The 20505-nt window shown below is 32.6% G+C and overlaps 1 long non-coding RNA gene across 1 annotated transcript; it reads right to left on the bottom strand.

Moving 5' to 3' along the window:
• Window positions 1-472: 472 nt before the first annotated feature.
• Window positions 473-1988, bottom strand: LOC111892543 (uncharacterized). Its single transcript, XR_002850573.3, has 2 exons — window positions 1364-1988; window positions 473-791 (listed from the first exon to the last, which is right to left on the bottom strand). It is a non-coding gene; the product is annotated as an uncharacterized LOC111892543 (long non-coding RNA).
• Window positions 1989-20505: the final 18517 nt, after the last annotated feature.

Raw genomic sequence — 20505 nt, 5'->3', positions numbered from 1 at the left:
CCTTTTTCTTTATCCTATAATCTTTTTTGTACTTTTTCTTGTTGGGCTCATCTAGCTTCTTGCTAGGTGTGGCTCCTTTATAAAATCGTTAACCGTTTCCAAAAAAAAACCACAATGAAATTAAATACAACAAAAGGTCATTTCATTTAATAAAGTTGATGGTAATTAATATTTCCTTAATTGTATGGTTTTTTTTTTGTCTATGATCAAAAATTCTAGGACGAAGGGAGTAGTTATAAAAAGTACTTAGCTTCTAGAATTTTTTACATAAAAATTTAGGGGCTGTTTGGCAAGATCTGAATATTTAAGATTTGAATTTTTAAGAGGTCTGAATTTCTAAGAGGGTCTGAATTTTTAAGATCTGAAATTTTAAATGTTGTTTGGTTGGAACCTCTGAATTATTATGCTGAATTATCAAAATGACAATTTTATCCTTTTGTATTATTTTTTGTTGAATAATAATAAAAAAGTATAAACACCATACAAAATGCAAATTAACATAAATCAAAATTTATCAACAATAATTTGTAATGATCTTTTGAGATAAATTTACAAAAATAACAATCATTTTTTTATGTCCCAAGGATTTCATAGTTAAAATACAACATATTTGACATTGAAGGTTAAAATTTTTCCCAAGGAATTTTAAGATTTGATCTTTTAAGATGGCACATACTTTAGTTTGAGCTTTCATCTTTCAATACATCTATATCCAACTAATGTTGAGACATAAATGACAACCAACTTTGACAAGTCGGAAAATGAGCTTGCAAAATCTTCATCTATTTCACCTGGATACCCAATAAAAAAAATAATTTGTTAACACCCTATGTAAAAAAACTATTCGTATGTCATTCAAAATCAAATCTTCAAACATAAGATGCATTACAAAACATACCAAGAAACAATACAGAGGGTAGGGGGTCAAGGATCCCTGTTCACTATACTTCTAAGTTCTATCTCTTTCTCTTTCTTTGTTTCGATGGCACACTAAACACCAACATATCTTTTCAGATTTGAAAGAAAAAAAATCATTCCATAAAACTATCTATAACAACATCTAAACCTTAATGGATCTTGTATAAAGTATCAAGTGTTAACGAGACACCATAAAAAGAAAACTCTATAATCTTCCTAATTTGTGTTTATCACCACAAAAAATCATCCATTATAGATTTTGAACTAGATGTACTCCAATTTAGGAAATAAAATAATAAGTTTCCCCCAAAATCAATCTATGTATGCTGATAAAATGGTCAGACCATATGAACCATGGCCTGTTGATAATTGAATTCAGGGCAAAAAAACAAATTAATGTATAAGAATCGATTTTCAGGAGAAAAAGAAAAGAAAAAAGGGTTACCTGCAACCGCAGATCGGAGTCGTTGGCAGCAGCATATCTGTCGGAGAAGGGTGTGAGGGTTGACGGACAGTGGAGGTGGTTCAAGGGCTGGCGACGGCGAAGACCTGGAGGGATATGGTCGGAGATGCGAACGATATGGAGAACCAGAGACGGTTGAAGAAACAAGCGATGTGGAGGAGAAGAGGGAACGCGCGTTTAGGTCGGGGCATATTAGGAAGCGTGACAAACAAAAAAAAACCCAGACATGGGTTTATATCTTATTTGGTCAGATCTCTTTTTGTAATTAAGATGATAAATTAAGTTGCAACCAAACAATCTGAATTTTATTAATTCAGATGTGCCTCTTTTTAAGAGGCATTCAGACCCAAACAAACAGCACCTTAGTCAAAAGATGTTCGTATAAACATGTTTAGGTTTTTAAAAAAATATCATATAAATAAATAACACTTAATAAGATTTCATTCAATTTTTTGTATATTAGGATACTTCGATGTATTGAATTAAGTATCAACTTGGGTTATATAATATTAATACATTACATTTATGCATATAAGATACTTTAAGTACTGAATTACATGTCACATTGAAGTATATGAACATTCATGGAAATCGTTGAATTTGTAAAAACCGGTAGCAATTGGGGCTGCTTATTAAAATTCTCTCTAGTGTCATTGAAGCCATGATTTCAAGATGAGATTTGATAAGATGATGTGGTAATGGGTGAAACATATGCATGCTTGTGTATAAACGTTGGGATCCAAGGGGTTGGTAAGTTGGTTGGTCCGAAGAATGTATCTAACTGGCCAAGAGGATCCTGGGCTAACCTTGGGCAGGTAACCGAACATGGCCCAATATGGAGAGTCCAAAATTTTTATGCGATACTAATACTATTTTATAAAAGAGGAATTAAATATCCTCCTATCTTCTCCTTTATTTATTTATTTATTTATTTATTTATTTATTTATTTATCTATGTCAAATATTGATATGTGTCTTATTTTGATAAAATTAATAATATGTTAAAATATTTGTCTTCATTCTACATAGATAGGAAAATAATTATGATGAAAAATACGACAATATTTAATTTATCATAAAAAGAATAGTTTCCGGTTATCACATGTCAGTCTATTATGTAGCTGTATTTATTGTTTGTTACGTGTCATCCTCTCTAATAAATGAAGATTTTTTTTTCCACTTGCCACAATCTCATTCAATTTACAAAATATCATTTTGTGGTTATTTTGAATTAATTTTTTTCCACATATCATTTTATGAGTTTTTTTTATTTTATTAAATTACACATAATATTTTAATATAATAATTACAATAAATATACTAATAAATGGATATTAATTTCATTAATAAAGCTCATTGGTTTCTTTTCTTTATTTAAATTATTTGTTTAAATTTAAAAGATAAAAAAACATTTCAATTTTAATAATTCATTTTTTTTCTTATTTTCTTATAAATTTAAAGTTCTCAAATATTTAGACTTTTTATATTTATTTATTTTTTAAAATTAACTCATGTAATACATAGGTCTCACAACTACAACTAATTATAGTAACAATTCATAGATTTCGTTACATACAAAATAAAAAATAAAAAAAAAAGTATATTGTACATAAATAAAACTAAATGCCCCGTCCCTGCTCATCTCTCCTACTCTCATAAGCCTAATTTCTCTAACGATTTTAATTAGCTTTAATCATGAAATTTTGGGATTGATTTCCTATTTCTTTTAAATGATTACCAAATCATAATTATCAATTTATATCAATTCAAAAGTTTTATATAACCGCTCAATCATAGCATGTATTTGATAAAAGAAATTAAATATTCTCCTAAATTCTTCCAACTTATCCTCCTACCTATTTGAAATTATGACAAATGTATTAAAATATAATTAATATTATTTAAATGTGACACTTGTCAACATTCCACATAGATAGGAATACAAATTGGAGGAAATGGTAAGAGGATGTTAACGTAGTTTTTTAAATTTCATTAGATCATATCGGTATCGGAAATTCATACCATGAAGATTTCTAATGTGTTGAGGTACAAGTTTTTCCCTTTTACAACATTTCTTTCAATCATTGTGAATTTCTAATACCTTTTCCCTACATTTGCATATTCAATTCCTCATTGTTAGTTGAACTATTGTCGGCATTGACACTACAGTACCATGGTGCACCAATTGTAAATCTTCGGCTAAAAAGTTGATTGGCATTCATGACACACCTGATGGCTCTATGCAAGTTGAAGAGCATCCTATTTATAAATGAAAAAAAAAAAAATGAAAAATGCGATAGTTTGGTGATCACTGGCATCCCAGGATTTGTATCAAAAGTTCACACAAGTATATACCACAACAATGTTATATTCTCTAACTACAGTCATCTAATATTGAATTACATTGCAATATATTATTTTATTAGCATCCAATAACACTAATGTAGTTTGAAATTGCATTCCTATAATTCGTTTGTTTACATATACATTATTTTGACTAATTATTTATTTTGTTTATAAATTGGTGACGTTAATGTAGTTCATGAAGATGTGTTGATTGACAAAACGTTTGCTTTCAAGAACTATGTATCAGACTATAATCTGAAACATGCAGCGGAATATTATTCCATTAAAAGGATAAGTGATTCTATTATCATAAAAGACATTGAGAAAAGAAAAAATCAACAAGTAACCTTTTTTTATAATCTCATTCTCATACAACTATTTAATTATTATTATCAAACATTTTTTTATTGTATAGTCTTTGCATATCGATTCCTTCAATATAAATTTATCTGATTTTGGATCTTAGGAAAGTAAACAAAACAGGTGAAGGTTTTACAATGACTAATATAAACACTTTATCAATGCATTGCTTATTTCTGCCCCCCTTACACGGTAACCTTCTGTTTTTAAAATTTAAGGGCGTTGTATCTTGCACTTGAGAAAATGCAACTCCATCGTATGTGGAAGAGAGCACAAGAGATAGCTCTTCCCCAATTAAGAAGAGTCTAAGCAAACCATATCCACAACTACGGATCTTAAATGTTCTCTTGAACAGTGGCGGATCCAGGACGGAAGTTAACCGGGGTCCATTATATAAAAAAAATTCAACGCTTTGAAACTTTAGTATATTTTTAGTTTTTTTTTTTCAGCCAAAAATTTGTCAAAGAGGGACTTTCCTTGTAAGAGTGGGTGCCATGAAGTGGGTTTCTTAGTAAAAGAAATTTTTTTAAGGATATATTTGGTAATAATATGTTTGTAATCATCTTCCAAGTGGGGTGCTTGGACCCCTCTTGCTACTAGCTGGCTCCGCCACTGTTTTAAATATGTTTACGATCTTGAAGACAACACAAAATCATCCACCACGAAAGTATAAAAGGAATCCAGTCATGTTGACAAGGAAAATAGTCCTCTTAACACTTAAGCTTGAAAAATAATATTGTTTATGATTCAGAAAACAATCGCAATCGCATCCTTTGTTTTACATACATTTACTACAAGAAAAATCATAAATAGCTGCAGAAAGTTACTATGGAATCAAAATTTGTTGCTATTTTACTACGGAACGACTTGTTGTAGCTATTTTGTTACATAAATGGTTACCGAATTGCATTATGTAGCTAAATCTTAAATAGCTACGTAAAATTGTTACGGAATCTAAATTCATAGTTATTTTACTGCGAAATATGTTACAAAATAGTTGGTTGTAACTAATTTGCTACGGAATTGCATTCCGTAGCTAAATCTTGAATAGTTTCTACGAAATTAAAATTCATAGCTAGCTAGTTTACTACAAGTTTTTTTGTTGTAGCTAGTTCTCTGTGAATCTTGTTACAAAATTCATGTATGTAGTTAGTTGGCTACATAATTGGCTATGAAATAAAAATACATAGCTAGTTAGCTATGTAATTGAGATCTGTAGCCATTTTACTAGGAAAACTTGCTACAAAATAAAATTTTGTGGCTAATCTATTATGAAACTTATTACAAAAAGGTGAATTTGCAAAATAGCTATGAAATCAAAATCCATAGGTATTTGGCTACGGAAAATTTCGTAGTTAAGTAGTTACGAAATATGTTTCCATAGCAAAATATAAAAGATTATTGAAAAAAATATATTAAAGATACACAATTATCTTTAAAAACTCAACAACAAAATAAAATATTATTTTTAATTGTTTTGAAAATTTAATTATAATATAATTTCTACACTATAGATATTTTAGCTGCAATTTTTAGATATTAATAACATACATTTGCTAATTTTCTTATAATAATATTATCTCCTCATTTGAGGCTTCAAAAATTATTACCCCTGAGTCAAAATTTATTTACCCTTAGCCTTGTAACAATTACCCCTAAGTCAAAATTTATTTACCCTTAGCCTTGTAACAGTTGTTTCTAAAACTTGATTTATTTTGGTTTTTTAGTTAAAAAAATGTTTTAATGAATTGAACTTAAGCCATAAGGTTTGTTTCAATGTTTTATTAAAGGCAAATTAGTAAAGAGTTTTCTAGAAGTACTCCATCCCTTTTTCCAAATCTACCCTGATTTGATTTTTTGTTTTTTTTGTTTTTTTTTTCCTATTTTTTTTTTGTCTTTAATTCATTTATTATTATTATTATTATTATTATTATTATTATTATTATTTTAATATTACTATTAATATTATTATTACTATTATTAAAAATTTCAAATAAAATTATATAATTCGGACAACATTATAAATTCGGTTGACGTTATAAAGTTCAAACGACTATATAAAATCGATTTTTATTTTTGTTTTATTAATAATAATAATAATAATAATAATAATATTATTATTATTATTATAAATTTCGAACAAAATTTTATAATTCGGACGACAATATAAACTCGGTTGACGTTATAAAATTCGAACGACTATATAAAATCGGTTTTTAATTATTTTTTATTTTATATTTTAATATTATTATTATTATTATAAATTTCGAAAAACATTTTATAAATCGGACCACATTATAAATTTGAACGACTATATAAAATCGGTTTTTAGTTCTTTTTTATTTTATATTTTAATCTTATTATATATATATATATATATATATATATATATATATATATATATATATATATATATATATATATGTCAAAAAAAAACAAACAAAAAGGAAAATAAACAAAACAATGAAGTTAAATCAAATGTCAAAAAAAAATGATTAGATTGAGTTTAAGGGGGTAAAATTGGTTAATGATGGTACTTATAGCACAACCCATTAGTAAATCCACATGACCCAAATATACTTCCTCCCCAAATTAGAGGTACCTCATTCAAACCCATCGTCGATCGCATCTCTCCATCTCTTTACATGCTGCCACCATTGCTCAGCCTCCCCATCACGCCGGTCGTTGCTGCTCATAATATTCCAATTTATATAACATTCCGGTTTCAAGAGGTATTTTTGTTGATGTGTTCTACCATGGTATTTTTTCATTGATTCTATAGGAGGTCATTGTTTGTTTTCTCGTTGTTGTTCACGGAGATTCTATTTGAAGATTCTATTCCTCTTCCATGAGTCTACTTCGGAATCAGTGATTTTGTTGAGACAAATGCCTCTGCATTGTACAGAATGGTGATATCTTTGGGAATTAATGATTCTTGATTGAGTATTGATTGGACATGTGAAAGATCGATGTCTAACAAGTGATGGAGTGAGGTCCAACTGATCAGAGATGAAATTTAAATTCTGCAACATTGATGACCTTGATAATTTGAATTCTGAGAAGCTATTAAAGAACTTTTTTGATGGTCTGTGCAGATCATCCAAATAATCCTTCTAGTCCCATTTAGTGTCAGTAGACTTTTCAAATACTATTTGATTTCCCTTATGCTTAGAAACAGTGTTGTGGTTGGTTACTAGCATATGAAAAAAAACTACACGTATTGGATATATGTAGCTTAGAAACAATATTTGACTTTCAAATCTCTTGTGAATGTAATCATTCATGTCCCAAGTCTACATAATCATTGGAGGTTATTTATCCATCATTTGAAAATAGTATATATTTGTTTCAATATTTTCTAGCTAAATTAGACTGTGACTCACTTAGGTGTGTGAACTTGCCTTTTCATTGTTAGTAATAAATATTTTCATTGTTACTCACGTGTGTGAACTCAAGTCTGCAAGTCATATGCTGCTCTGAATGATTTTTTGCTGCCTTTAATGGTATTCTTTGATTCATTGATGTCTCCAAACTTGGATATTTTGCTAACCCATTGATGATTTTGTTTGGTCTAACATAATGAGACCCCCTTGCAACTAAAATCTGATATGCTAAACGTCATTAAGCAGTGATAGTTAGGATTAAGTTTTTACTTCTAAGACTCTCTAATTTATTATGTTTGACTCCGTTCCCATAAACTCATCATTTGTTGGATGACACCTGAAATAAATATATAAAATTTGTGTGAAGATTCATGTAAAATGTTTGTATAAGTTATGTTTTGGATTATACTCCATACACCAAGCCTTCCCTTTTGTTGTTATCAGTTTTACCTTTTTAACCTTGGCATCAAGAAATATTGAATCAACAGTAATGTAATGGGGTTTGTGTTGTAAGCACAGTGAGGTACTGTTAAGACCGCTGTCGTACACGATTTAAACAAATAAAAATATAAGATAAATTGCTTTATTGCACTAACAGGTAATACATGTAAGCAGGGTCGAATCCTTAGGGACACGTTCTAATGTTTACACCTCTTTGCGTAAGGTATGAACTAATTCTTGATGAATGCAATAAACATAAAAAGGGGGGGTTTATTTCTGAAAATTAAACTAATAGAAATTGAAAAAGACAGGAAGATGACTAAATTTAAAGTGATGAAAATTCAAATAAGAGAAAGCAATTCCAGTTTCGCGGTGACTCCCCTAATTATATAATTAACCTTCAACACAATATTTGACTATGCACTTGCTTAAACTGGTACTAAGGTTCATTAACAAGCTCTAATGACCTCTATTACCAAAAATCATTTAATCAAAATAAATTATTTGAATTAAATTTAACCTTTTACTAAATTAACCAAACAAGCTCTTGATCAACAAAGAAAAAGTTGCATTAGACACAATGTAATTTCTCAGTAAAGTTCAATACCTCTCATAAGCTCAGAGGCGTTAAAACTTGTTTGATCAATTCATATTAGACTTAACCCTAATCTTAGAATTAGTCAAATATATGTCACTTTTTTCTAATTAATCTAGACAGTTACGGATCTAAACAACTAGATGACTAGAATGATTCACAAACAATTTAAGTGTCCAACAGAAACTGAAATCAAAATCAAACACTCAATTTAACACAAAATTAATCAAACTAAACAATAATCATAGTCAAACATAGTGCCTAATGATTAATCATACGAAAAGGTTACGTCTTGCGAAACTGAAATCTGAGTATTTAGCCTGACATGGCTAAAAACGGATTACAAACAGTGGAAATAGAATCTAAACGATAAATCTTACTAAACTACGAATAGAAATTGAATCGTCTCCTTTAGATCTGCATACTTCACTTGAAAACCTCTGAAAATCGCCTATAAATCGCCAATTAGGGTTACCGGAAGAGTAACAGGCTGTATTTATATGTCTAGCTGTCAAAACGTCGTACCTGCGATCGCAAAGGGCATACCTGCGATTGCATGTATTACCCAAAACGTGTCATGAGATATTTTTAATGAAGTACGTTGCCAATTCGACGCAAATTGACCAACCTGCGATCGCATGTTTCTTTTTTCCTCAGCTAATGAATTTTTTGGCTCGACAAAACCTCGAAGGCAACCTGCGATCCAACCTGCGATCGCAAGAAGACAAGATGCGATCACATGTTACTTTTTTTGGCTCTTTTGATCGTCGTTCCTCCTTCCAAGTAGTTCTTGATCATTCCCCGGCATCCCTCCTTGGTTTAGACTCCAATTAAGCCCCAAAGCATCTACAAACGCATCCCGAACTTGCGCAATCATCCATGTGCTCCAAATGGCTCTGAAAAGTCGTAACAAACGTGAGCAGTACGGGCATTCTTCAAAATAATCATGAAACACGAAATACATAAGAATAATCAGTAATTAGTTAGCTTTTTATAATGAAATACGAAGGAAATCGTGCTAAAAGATGCATATAAAATGCATCTAACAGACCTCCCCAAGCTTAGACCTTACTTGCCCTCGAGTAAGGAAACAACAACTTTGGAAACGGAATTGAGGCGAAGGGCAACAAAAGAATAACCTAGACACACGTCAACTTGAAAACGAAAACCTATACAATGAGAACTACCAAAGCTAAACATAAAATATGCATGCAAAGATAAAGAAAATGAACAGTGAACTAAAATAATATGCAAATGAGAAACGAACAAATAAAATGAAACATGCTTCTTCTTCTTTTCTTTTTTATTTTTTTTATTTTTTTTTTACTTTTTACGATTAGACTTTACATCGATAATAGGCTCCAATCACTAACACCAAAATAACCATCATGCTATCTTTTATGTATCACAGACTCCCAAAGTAAGGAAGACCACAAAACTGTTGGATTAATGTCTAAGTCCATAACTATAATTGGTAAGACTTGACCCGACCCGACATGGTCCATTTGGGTTGCATGGCATCATGCATTTGGATATACTATAATGAGAGAAATAACACTTAAGGTTTGTTAATATATTATAAGTAATAATATATATATTAATAAGATTATTTAATTAGTATTGATCAAGAATTAATCTAGAATTAATTAAGTGATCAAAAGAAGACTAATTAAATATATGGGTTGATTGTGTAAATCATCCATACTTGTATAGTGGGCTAATGCTCTATGGATTATCAAGTTGGGCTAAAACCCATATGATGCTCCATGGATGCTCCATGGTGTATTTGAACCCATGGATCCAAGGAAATGGAAAGCCATTACAATTAGGGTTTACCCTAATTGTAACAACTATATAAGATCATATTCTTTGACAAAATCGGACACTAAGTTAGGAAGAGAAGGGCTAGCCGATTTTAGAAGTGTTCAAGTTTCTCTCAAGTTATTCCAAGTGTATTTGGTGTTGTGTGAGCCATTTGAGGTGTCACACTTGGGGCACTAGGCACTCAAGCTTCTTGAGAACATTCTACATCAAAGAGGTATGTATTCTATCTTGTTATATTCATTGTTTTTGTATGCTAGATTAGGATAATACCTTGGATGTTCATATTTGCATGTATAATAGAGAAAACATAGATCCAAGGTATATAAGGTTGCATGTATACTTAGGAGTGTTAGAATGCTCAAAACCCAACAGTGGTATCAGAGCCTAGGCTTGCTTTCTCTTATACTTGATGCAAATTGCTGAAAAATGCTGAAAAAATTGATTTTCTGGCTTTCTGGGCACTGGAATCGCCGAGTCCACTGATGAAGTCGCCGAGTCCATGAGTAAAGTCATCCTACTCGTCGAGTAGGTTCATGTACTCGGCGAGTAGGAGCCCCAGACAGCATATATTCGACTTTTTTTGGCTAGAAATGGACTAGGAACATTACCCTAAGCTGTTTTTGGACTTATAAACTTATTTTTGATGTGGTAATGTTCATACTAATCCAATTTCAAAGATAATTGTCAATAGATTCATGTTTTGTATTAGTTTAAGTGTTATGCTAATTACATGAAAAAAGTTTGATTCTAATTATCATGTTCATATGAGTTGCTTAGATTAATAGAAAAGGTTGATTGATTATGTGTCTTTGATCCATTTTAATCTAAGAGATGATTCTAAAATGTGTTTGTGTAACTTGTCCTCAAGTTACAAGAAAAGTCACATTAAAGTTTCTTAAAACTCATAAAAGTTGGCAAAGGATACAAATATGAAGAGTCTTGTTCTCATTAAATGGTTTTATGACTCCATAACTTGTCCTCAAGTTATGGAGAGTCAAGAGTCACTTCATTAAGTAATAAAAATATGTAACTTTAATTAATTCCATAAGTTACAAAATAAAGAAAAAGTTACATTCTTTCATAATTTAAAGTCTTCCATAACTTGTCCTCAAGTTATGGAACTTGAAGAGTCTTTTAATTAAAACTACTTTAAACACATAAGTTATGGAATTAATTAGTTTTGAATAGTTTCAAAACTTGCCCTCAAGTTTTGGAATTTGAAAAGTTTTCTCTTATGAATAATTTAATTCCATGTTAAGCCCTTAGGATTTTAAAAGTTAAAATTCAATCCTTATACTTTATAATATTATAAGTCAATAATATTTATATATATGTATAAGAGTAAAAGTCAGTCTTACCGTTAGTAGGCCTCCTTCACGAAGCCGGTCTATAAGGGGGTATAAGGTTACTGCCTATAAAATGACAGTTTAATGGGTGTCCACTCTCACCCACCGGTTCCTTGACTGGTGGAGGGTCGTTAGCCGAACGGGTAGGACAAAGACTATAAGTTCTCCCTTCATTAAAAGTATTAATGATAAATACTAAGTAACTAAACTCTTATAATTCCTAATCTTAGTTACTTAGGAAAATTTGAAAAAGGTGCTAACCCATGAAATTACACTTGACACTTTGCTAAGTCGGTTGGTGAAGCGTGTGTGGTTTACCGGCACACTAGCTTGATTTAACAATGTAGGCAAAGGGTTTCTTAAAGTTTAATCATAGGCCGGTGGAGCGTGTGTGGTTTACCGGCACATCAGTTGGGTGATAAACATTTAAGAGTACTAAGTAATTTGCATGGTTACTTCACACCTTGTTTTGTGATCCTCGACATCCCAGACACAAAACCTGAAGGGTACACTCGAGATTGAAACATGTCATTGAAAAATTCAATGAATCTCAAAAGATCTAGGAGTTTCAAATCCAATTAAAACTTAATTATATTTCATTTTTCATGGTGGAAATTGGTAAATCATCATTTACCTACCTTCAAATATTTTATAACTTGGATTACGGCATCCCTCTTCCAGTTGTAAATAGGTTGTTGGGTCCTAGCCTTAATATTTCATATTGGATGTTATATTAAGGACTTTTAAATCAACTAAACTTGAATATCTCCCAAAAGATGTCTAGTTCATACATCTATGATCTTCCCAAATCTCTTGGAACCTTACTTCTTTCACCTCCTCCAATTATTCTCCCTAACCCACAAGTTCTAGGTCACTCAAGCCCTATTGGCAATGCAAGGTCTAGGTGTGATCACATCTTGGAGATGAAGTCACATAATGACAAGCCGGGAGAGTTGGGTGTCAAAGTCTTGAGAAAGTTGGTGGTTCGATCACTTTCTAAGTCACATAGTGAGTTCCTTTGGGACTCCTATGAAACAGACTATGACACGAACCTTAATAATCTTATCTATTTGTTTGGTACTGCTGAATCAACAATGATTAGGAAGGCTAGTAAAGGAAATTTGATTAGAAGATCGACTTCCAAAACTTTATGGACATTGACAATGATGACACTGGAAATCCAGAAAAAGAAACATTCTCTTCCTAATAGAAAGGGATCGGCCATAGTCAACTTGGTTGACTAAATGGTAAAGAGAAATGTTAAGTCTGTGATAGTCCCATGTACCATTATCAAAGAGCCCATATGTTAAATTGCCAAAGGAAGGGGCATTGGTTACGAAGCTGCCAAACTTACCTAAGGATGGTAAAGTCAATGGGTTTGACTTTATTTCAGGTAAAGTCCATTGTATAACTCTGTTAAGTTTCTACTCTGAGATTCTTATTACATGATGTGACTGGGTCATATAGTGATGTTTTAAGAATCAAAGAAAAAGTGGAGAAGGAAGTATATGCTGATTCTGATCACGAAGATGGATTTTGATCGCATGGTTAATTATCAGAATTTTGAGCAGGTGCTTAAGAGTTATGATAAATTGCTTAGGAATAGATAACAACAAGTTTTCATATACATTTGCATTGTAAGGATTAGTTTTTCCGCAAAGTTTTTAAAATAAAAGGAAAATTTCTGATTTTATTTATTTTAAAATATCCTTACAATAGCATTTGTGAAAATTTTTGTTGCTTATAAGATTCCATTAATAGCAAGACTGGAAATATGAAATTGATTCTTTCATTTGTGGTAATGTCTAAATTTACCAAATAAGGAAAGATTCTCATCACCCAAGTTTCAATTGGACCGGAACTTGGAATCATGCAAGTTGTATACTATGACGAATGAGAACTTTCAAGCATTGGAAAATTAAGACTAATTACCTGTTCACATGGATGTGTGAGTCAAGTAAAGGACTAAGGGATCGAGTACACATTCTTGTGCACTGATCAAGCCCACCACAAATAGTCGATAAGACAATTCGTCATGATTTACTAAAGTTTAGTAAATATGGTTATACTTATAAGTCTAAGTATAATTCTGAAGCATTGGAAAAGTCTCGATGTATGGCAGAACGAATGAGAAGAATCAAATTAGGCAGAAGGATAAAAGTTTCTCAAATATGAAAAGATGGGAGAGTATTTTATGATATATGATCATCTTAATGATTAAGAGACCTTATCACAATTCATCCTCTAAGTGCATTCTGATAGCGAAGAAGAGGAGTTATGAATTGTTGAAGTGGTTAAATCAAGAAGATGAGGTCATACTTCGTTCCAAAACAATCCTTAGAGTTATACTTTAAGACTGTAACTTGAGTGACATATCTTAAAGAAAGGTTGAAAAACACGTGTCAAATGTAAGAGTAAAAGTGTCCTGCTCTTGTACATTTGAAGTTGGTAAGTTGTGATGTTTTGGATAAAACAAAGACCAACTTAGGCCAATTGTGTGAAGTGTTTATCTTGATAAAGAATCTGCACTATCCATTGAATATGTGACAAGAGAGTCTTATATGTCAAGAGGACAGTGGAAGTCTTAAAGGTCTTGAAAATCTCAAGAACTAATCAAGAATAAAACCTGAGGTTCTTCACTAGCACACGAATTGAGGTTTATAACCTATTGTGTTGACATATTTGTGACAACCTAAAAATTTCGTTAGTTTTAACGTCGAAATTAATTACGTCAAAATTAGCCAAATTTATCCCGAAAATATTTTTGACAGGATTTAAACCTATTAGAATATTTTAAATAATATTTGTCAAGCGAACCAAAATTAAGGCGGTATAATTTTAAAATTTGTCGTGATTAATAATAGTTGTGAAAAACCCCGTTCGCGGTTGGTGTCAGGTGAACCCCAGTCAGTCCATAAACTCCACCCTATATAAGGGTGGAGTGGGTTTCATTCCCACCTTTTTCCCACCTTAGACTCTCTCTCTACTTTCTCTCTCTACAAAACGGGTTTTGGTCAAAAATCGCCCCTTCGAGCTTCAAATCGGTAAGTTAACCTTCCTAGCTCATTGTTTATCTTATCTAGCTTGCAAATTCATGGCTTAATCATCCAAAAACCCCAAGAACATGAGTTTACGGTCTTGGGAGCATCCCAAAACCGTAAACCCCTTAGAAGTGGGTTTTGATGCCCAAAAACCCTCCCAAAACACTTCTAATGCTTAGCAATGACTTAGAGGCTTACACGAAAGGACTTAGAACACCAAAAACTTGCATTTTGGGGAGTAAACATGAGTTTGTGGTCTAAGAACATCCTTATACCGTAAACCCATCTTCTTGGACCATAAACACCTTTTAAGGTGTTAAACTACCCCTCAAACACCTCCAAAAGCTTCCACGAGTGCCTAAAGCCTTGTAATCCTTCGTTTTATACACCAAAACATAGGATTCATGGACAAAATGAGTTTACTACCGTAAACTCATGTGTTTAAGGTAGTAAACTCCCCAAGAACATCTTCTTAGACCGTAAACACCTTTCCAAGGTGTTTAAGTGCCCTAAACACCTTCCTAAGCTCCTAAAAGTGACTAGAACCTTACATGCATGAGTTAGAACCACCAAACAACAAAAGAAATGGCCAAGCATGAGTTTACGACCGTAAACTCATGTCTTTATGGCCGTAAACTCCTCAAGGAGTGTCAATGGACCGTAAACTCCTCAAATGGTCCATTTTGAGGCCTTAAACCCTTCATAAGCCCTAGAATTGAACCTAGCCTAATTCCACAAGTGCTATAAGACCTTAATGCATCAAAGAACACACCACCCATGAGTTTACGGCCATAAAATCATGGGGATAAGGTCTTAGGGCCGTAAACTCTATAAAGATTTTACTCTTGAAGAGTAAACTCCCTATCTAGGCCATACACACCCTTAGATGTTACCCGGGACACTCCTAGCACTTGACCAAAGTGTTTTCCACATTTTCGGATGCATATACGTGTTTAATTAGTATTATATTTACTAATTGTATGTAAACATATGTCGTCATATGTTAATAGGTCACTAAGTGTGTTCAAGTCTTCACTTGACACCGAGCACCCAACCGACACCTCCGCCCGATCCACTTACAACAGGTGAGTTCATACCCCTGAATTAACCTTTTAAATGTTTTTACGTGCTTTTATGGGGGGGGATACAAGTTAAAACATGCCAGTTATCATATCAATCACATGTGATTAATAACCTGTATGCACAAGGATTTATTATACTTTCAACTGTTTTACCAAGTATGATACTGTAAATGGTTTTCCAAAACGTCTTTACTTGTTCAAATCTTTTCTCAAATTGTTGCTCGCACGGTATGTTTTACTTCAAATTCAGTTACAGCAGTATTTTAAACAAAGGTTTTCGTATCTTATATTGTTTTATCAAAGGTGTAATCAAAACTTGTTTATGAAAGATTTTCAAGGGTTTCTAAAGGTTTTCAAACTTATTTTACAAAAGAATACCAAGTCATGATTTTCTTAAGTGTAAAGGTTTTCCACAGTTTTCATCGAAGTTTTCTTCCATGTTTTTATACTTCTACTTCGTAAGATACTACTACTTTGTTATGCCTCTACTTCATTAAATGCTCCTGCTTAGTTAAATGCTACTACTTTGTAAATGCTTCTACTTCGTGAACGCATCTACTTTGTTAACGCTTCTACTTCGTTAAATGTTACTTCTTCTACGCTTCTACTTTGTTAATGCTACTACTTCGTTAATGCTACTACTTCGTTAAATGCTTCTACGTCGTTAAATGTATGCCTGTACTTATATAGTTATATAAATAATGTTTAAAGGACTTAGGAAAGCTAGTTCGCCCTATTTCCTTTTCCTTGTTTGGATGTGGTCTGGTGGGATCGGATATTCGTCCGAAGGTCGTTTAATCATTAATTATATATTATGTATACATGTATAGACATAATGGTTTACATCGGTCAATACATGTTCCTTGGGTAGCAAGGACGCCCTCCTACTCGTCACTCATAGATCAGAGACACTAGTAACTATGATAGGAATAGTTAGGAAGCTCTATTCACTCTTTCTAGCATGAGAATTTCACAAGAGTCAGTTCACACGCGAGTTTATATCATTTCTCCAGCGCCTCTAATAGAATTCAGAATCCGAGATGCATCTTCAAGACACGGATCTCCCCGTTGTCGAGTTGGTAACCAGAGTCTCTTGTAGGGAGAGCGGACATTGTGTGTATAGATCTATACGGGACTGACACCCCCGCACCCTAACTACTAGCTACAGTCCACGGCCTACCAAGCCAAGGGGTGACAAATGTCATATTTACACCGACACTTGCAGGGCGTCAAGTACTCTAGTGTCAATCAGTATGGTTACGAGTATCTCCATGTTTACCTTATAATTCATGGCCTTAAGGTAACGATAATTAACATTGTATGCTGGAAACACACTCTTAGAGTTACTCTTTGTTTTAGACCTTGCTAGTTGTATCTTTCATTTGATGTTGTCTGGGGTTTGTGTTTCTTGTTTTAGACCTTGCTAGCCGTATTGTACATTTGATACTGTCTGGGGTCTGTGTCTCCTTTTGTTAGACTGGGCCAGGCGTGTCGTTCACTCGATACTCTCCTGGAGTCTATGATTTCTTTGCCTTAGTCAGCAGTATTTTCTGTTGAGGCATATGTTATTTTCCATTGTATTTTACTAGTGATATTCTCCTACTTTCCTTAAAGTAAAATACTGTATTTTGGGTAATGATAGTATTTCAGGGAAAATTTCTCTTTAAAACATAACACTGTCGAGTCTTGGTAGAAGACTGCTTTTAATTAGAAAATATAGGATTTTCTGGAAAAGACTCTAATACACCGTAGACACTAAACTACTACTTTTTATAAACTTATTTTGGATAAAATGCTTACTTACACAAATGACACTAAATACTTATGAACTCACCAGCATTTATAAAAATGCTGATACTCGCTTTCAAAATAACTTGTATTCTCAGGTCAGCAATAGACAGGTACATTCCAGGAGCTTTTGGATGAAGACAGTTTAGTACCAAGCTGCACCTATATTATTACTTGTATTACTTTAATGTCTCTATGAAATGTAAACCATATAAAACTATTACTATTAATGCAATGGTTGTTGTACTTTGATTACTATACTGCATATGTTGTGATACTTGACATGACGTCATCCACCCCAGAACGTTTCCGTCGTTCCGATTTTGGGGTGTGACAATATTCTGTGCCCATTCCAGTTAAAGTTGGCTTTGCATATGAGTTCTTAGAGTTCTCAATTGGTTGCATAACAACTTGGAAGCAATAGCATGCCCTGTACTGTCAGGTAGCAAGAAGTTAAAATTGCATAAGTTTAGTCCATATGTGTTTGTATTTGTCATTATCCGTGTCTTGTGACTAAGGTTTTGACAAATTCATATGGGTAGGAACTCATACACCATAAAAAATCTAAGTGTCATAAGGTTTCTCTCCGATTCATGAAAATGATGGTGAGGAAACACTTCCACTAAGTAGATTTATAAGTAGATAGTAATCTTTGCATTCTCAAAGTTGTTAGTAGGCACACTAACATGGACTTATGAGAAATAGCAAAGGTCTAAACAATTAAGACTATGATTACGGAATCCATTTTCATAGTTCTGAAATTGTTTAGACACACCTGTGAGCTATCTAAGATAAGGTGCATGATTTTGATAAAGTCTTATCAAAGCAATCTAGTATCAGAAATCTGAAATTTCGTAAAAAAAAAGTCAATAGCTGATTTCTGAGTACATGTCAAAGCTAGTGGGAGCATAAGTGTGATGCTAATAATCATCATGTTAGTGGAAGCATGATAATTATGATAAGTATTGCAAGTTAGAAATGTTAATTATAGAAAACAAAAGTTTCAATTCGTGAGGTTGCAGGGGTTGAAAAAGTTGTTTTGCTATAATTAAGGGAGATGAAATTATACTTCATTTCAATTATGAAAAGCTTAGATTGAGTTTATAATCATTCTAAAGAGCTTATATTGAGATTTTAATCACCTTTAGTCAAGAATATATATATATATATATATATATATATATATATATATATATATATATATATATATATATATATATATATATATATATATATATATATATGAATTTCATGTTGTATTGGTTCAACTTAAAAAAATTCTATATATTGCGTTCTCAAAATTCGATTATGATTACGGCATCCCTTTTCATAGTAAAATTTTGAGAATATGGCAAACAAAAATTATTATGGCAAAAGAATGGTCTAGAACCATGTCTTTATGTGAAACATCATGAATCGTGTCCCATTTACTTTGGGTACAAGATCGATTACTTGTGCTATAATATTTATTCTTTCTGAATTTTCCAAATGCCTTGGGGCATTAAGGAGGAAAATGTCTAGAATTGGATATGACTAAAGTGATTAAGCAATTGTCGAGGATAATCTGAGGTTTACCAAAGATTGGTTGCTCAAGGACAGTTGGAAGTATAGTGTGAATTTCGGAAGGGCCATATTGACATAGTCTGAAAAGAGGCAACTCTTGTTCAGAAGTAGTAGTCAAAATGGGAATATAGAGTTGTTGTCTCCATAGATAGAAGCAATTTGTGTAAGGTTAGAAAGATCTTAGTGCAAGAAGCATGTTTAAAGCAATGCATACTTTGAACATAAGGCGTTGTGTCCATGGAGTAGGTCTTCATTGGAATACCCTGTAATGGTTGTTGACAAGTCTTTGTGACTTTGTACACATTCATTGCAAGAGGGTAGTGCATTTAAGTTTAAAGCCTAACAAGATTTCGATTTGGGAGTGTGAAATTAGAATCATTGAAAGTTTGGTCAATTGGTTTATTTCACAAAGTAAGGATCATAGATAAACATAGAGTGCATACTTGGTGTATGGCAAAGCTATTGTTTAGAAAAACATAGTGTACATGCTTGGAGCATGGGACAATTAGTGTTTTTTAATTCAAGTATAAAGTGGATAAAACCGAAACAATGAATAATGAGTAATCAGTTGTCACACCCCCAAACCTGAACTGCGGAAACGTTCGGGGGCGGATGACTTCGGACGGGTCGGACGGGTCGGATTGCCTCGGATAGGGCGACGTGGACGATCAGAGGCCAAGTCTCTCGGGTACGCTGGGCGTACAGGGGTACGCAGCGCGTACCCGGATGAGGACGCTGACTCCTCTTCGGATAATGTCCGAATTTTGATTTAAATAAATAATTAATTTATTTAATAAACTTCAAAAATTCATATCTTCTTCATACGAACTCCGTTTTCGATGGTCTTTATATCCACGCGTAGGTGAGACTACGCTCTACAACTTTCTTTTAGACTCCGTCGGCAAATTCCGAAATTATTTTTTTATTATTTATTATAAACTCATCGTGTTTAAGGAATTTCTTTGAAAATTCATAACTTCTTTATCTGATGTCGGTTTTTGCTAGACTTTTTACCGCTGGAATACCATTGTCGAGACCTTCGATTCTCGTTTAGGTCATTCCGGCCAAAAGTCGCTCGATCTCCGATTCGAGTTTTTAGCTGTCTGTTGCTAAGCCGAACTTGGAAAAATCATAACTTCGCTTTATGAAGTCGGATTTGGGCATTCTTTTCACATATGATCATGGTTCAAAGATATTTAAACATAGAAGGAAATTATATAGAACTATTTGTACATTTTATTATGAAAGTAAATTTTATTACTCAAAAGTGATTACAGTACTTGACCCATTTTGGTCATTAAAAAGAGTTGAAATATCGGGTTGTCACATCATCCCCCCGTTAGAGAGAATTTCGT

This window comes from Lactuca sativa, chromosome 5 (assembly GCF_002870075.4).
Source record: "Lactuca sativa cultivar Salinas chromosome 5, Lsat_Salinas_v11, whole genome shotgun sequence".
Taxonomy (NCBI): Eukaryota; Viridiplantae; Streptophyta; class Magnoliopsida; order Asterales; family Asteraceae; genus Lactuca; species Lactuca sativa.
Note: the sequence above shows the minus strand (reverse complement) of the source record. Positions and strands in the feature narration are given on the sequence as shown.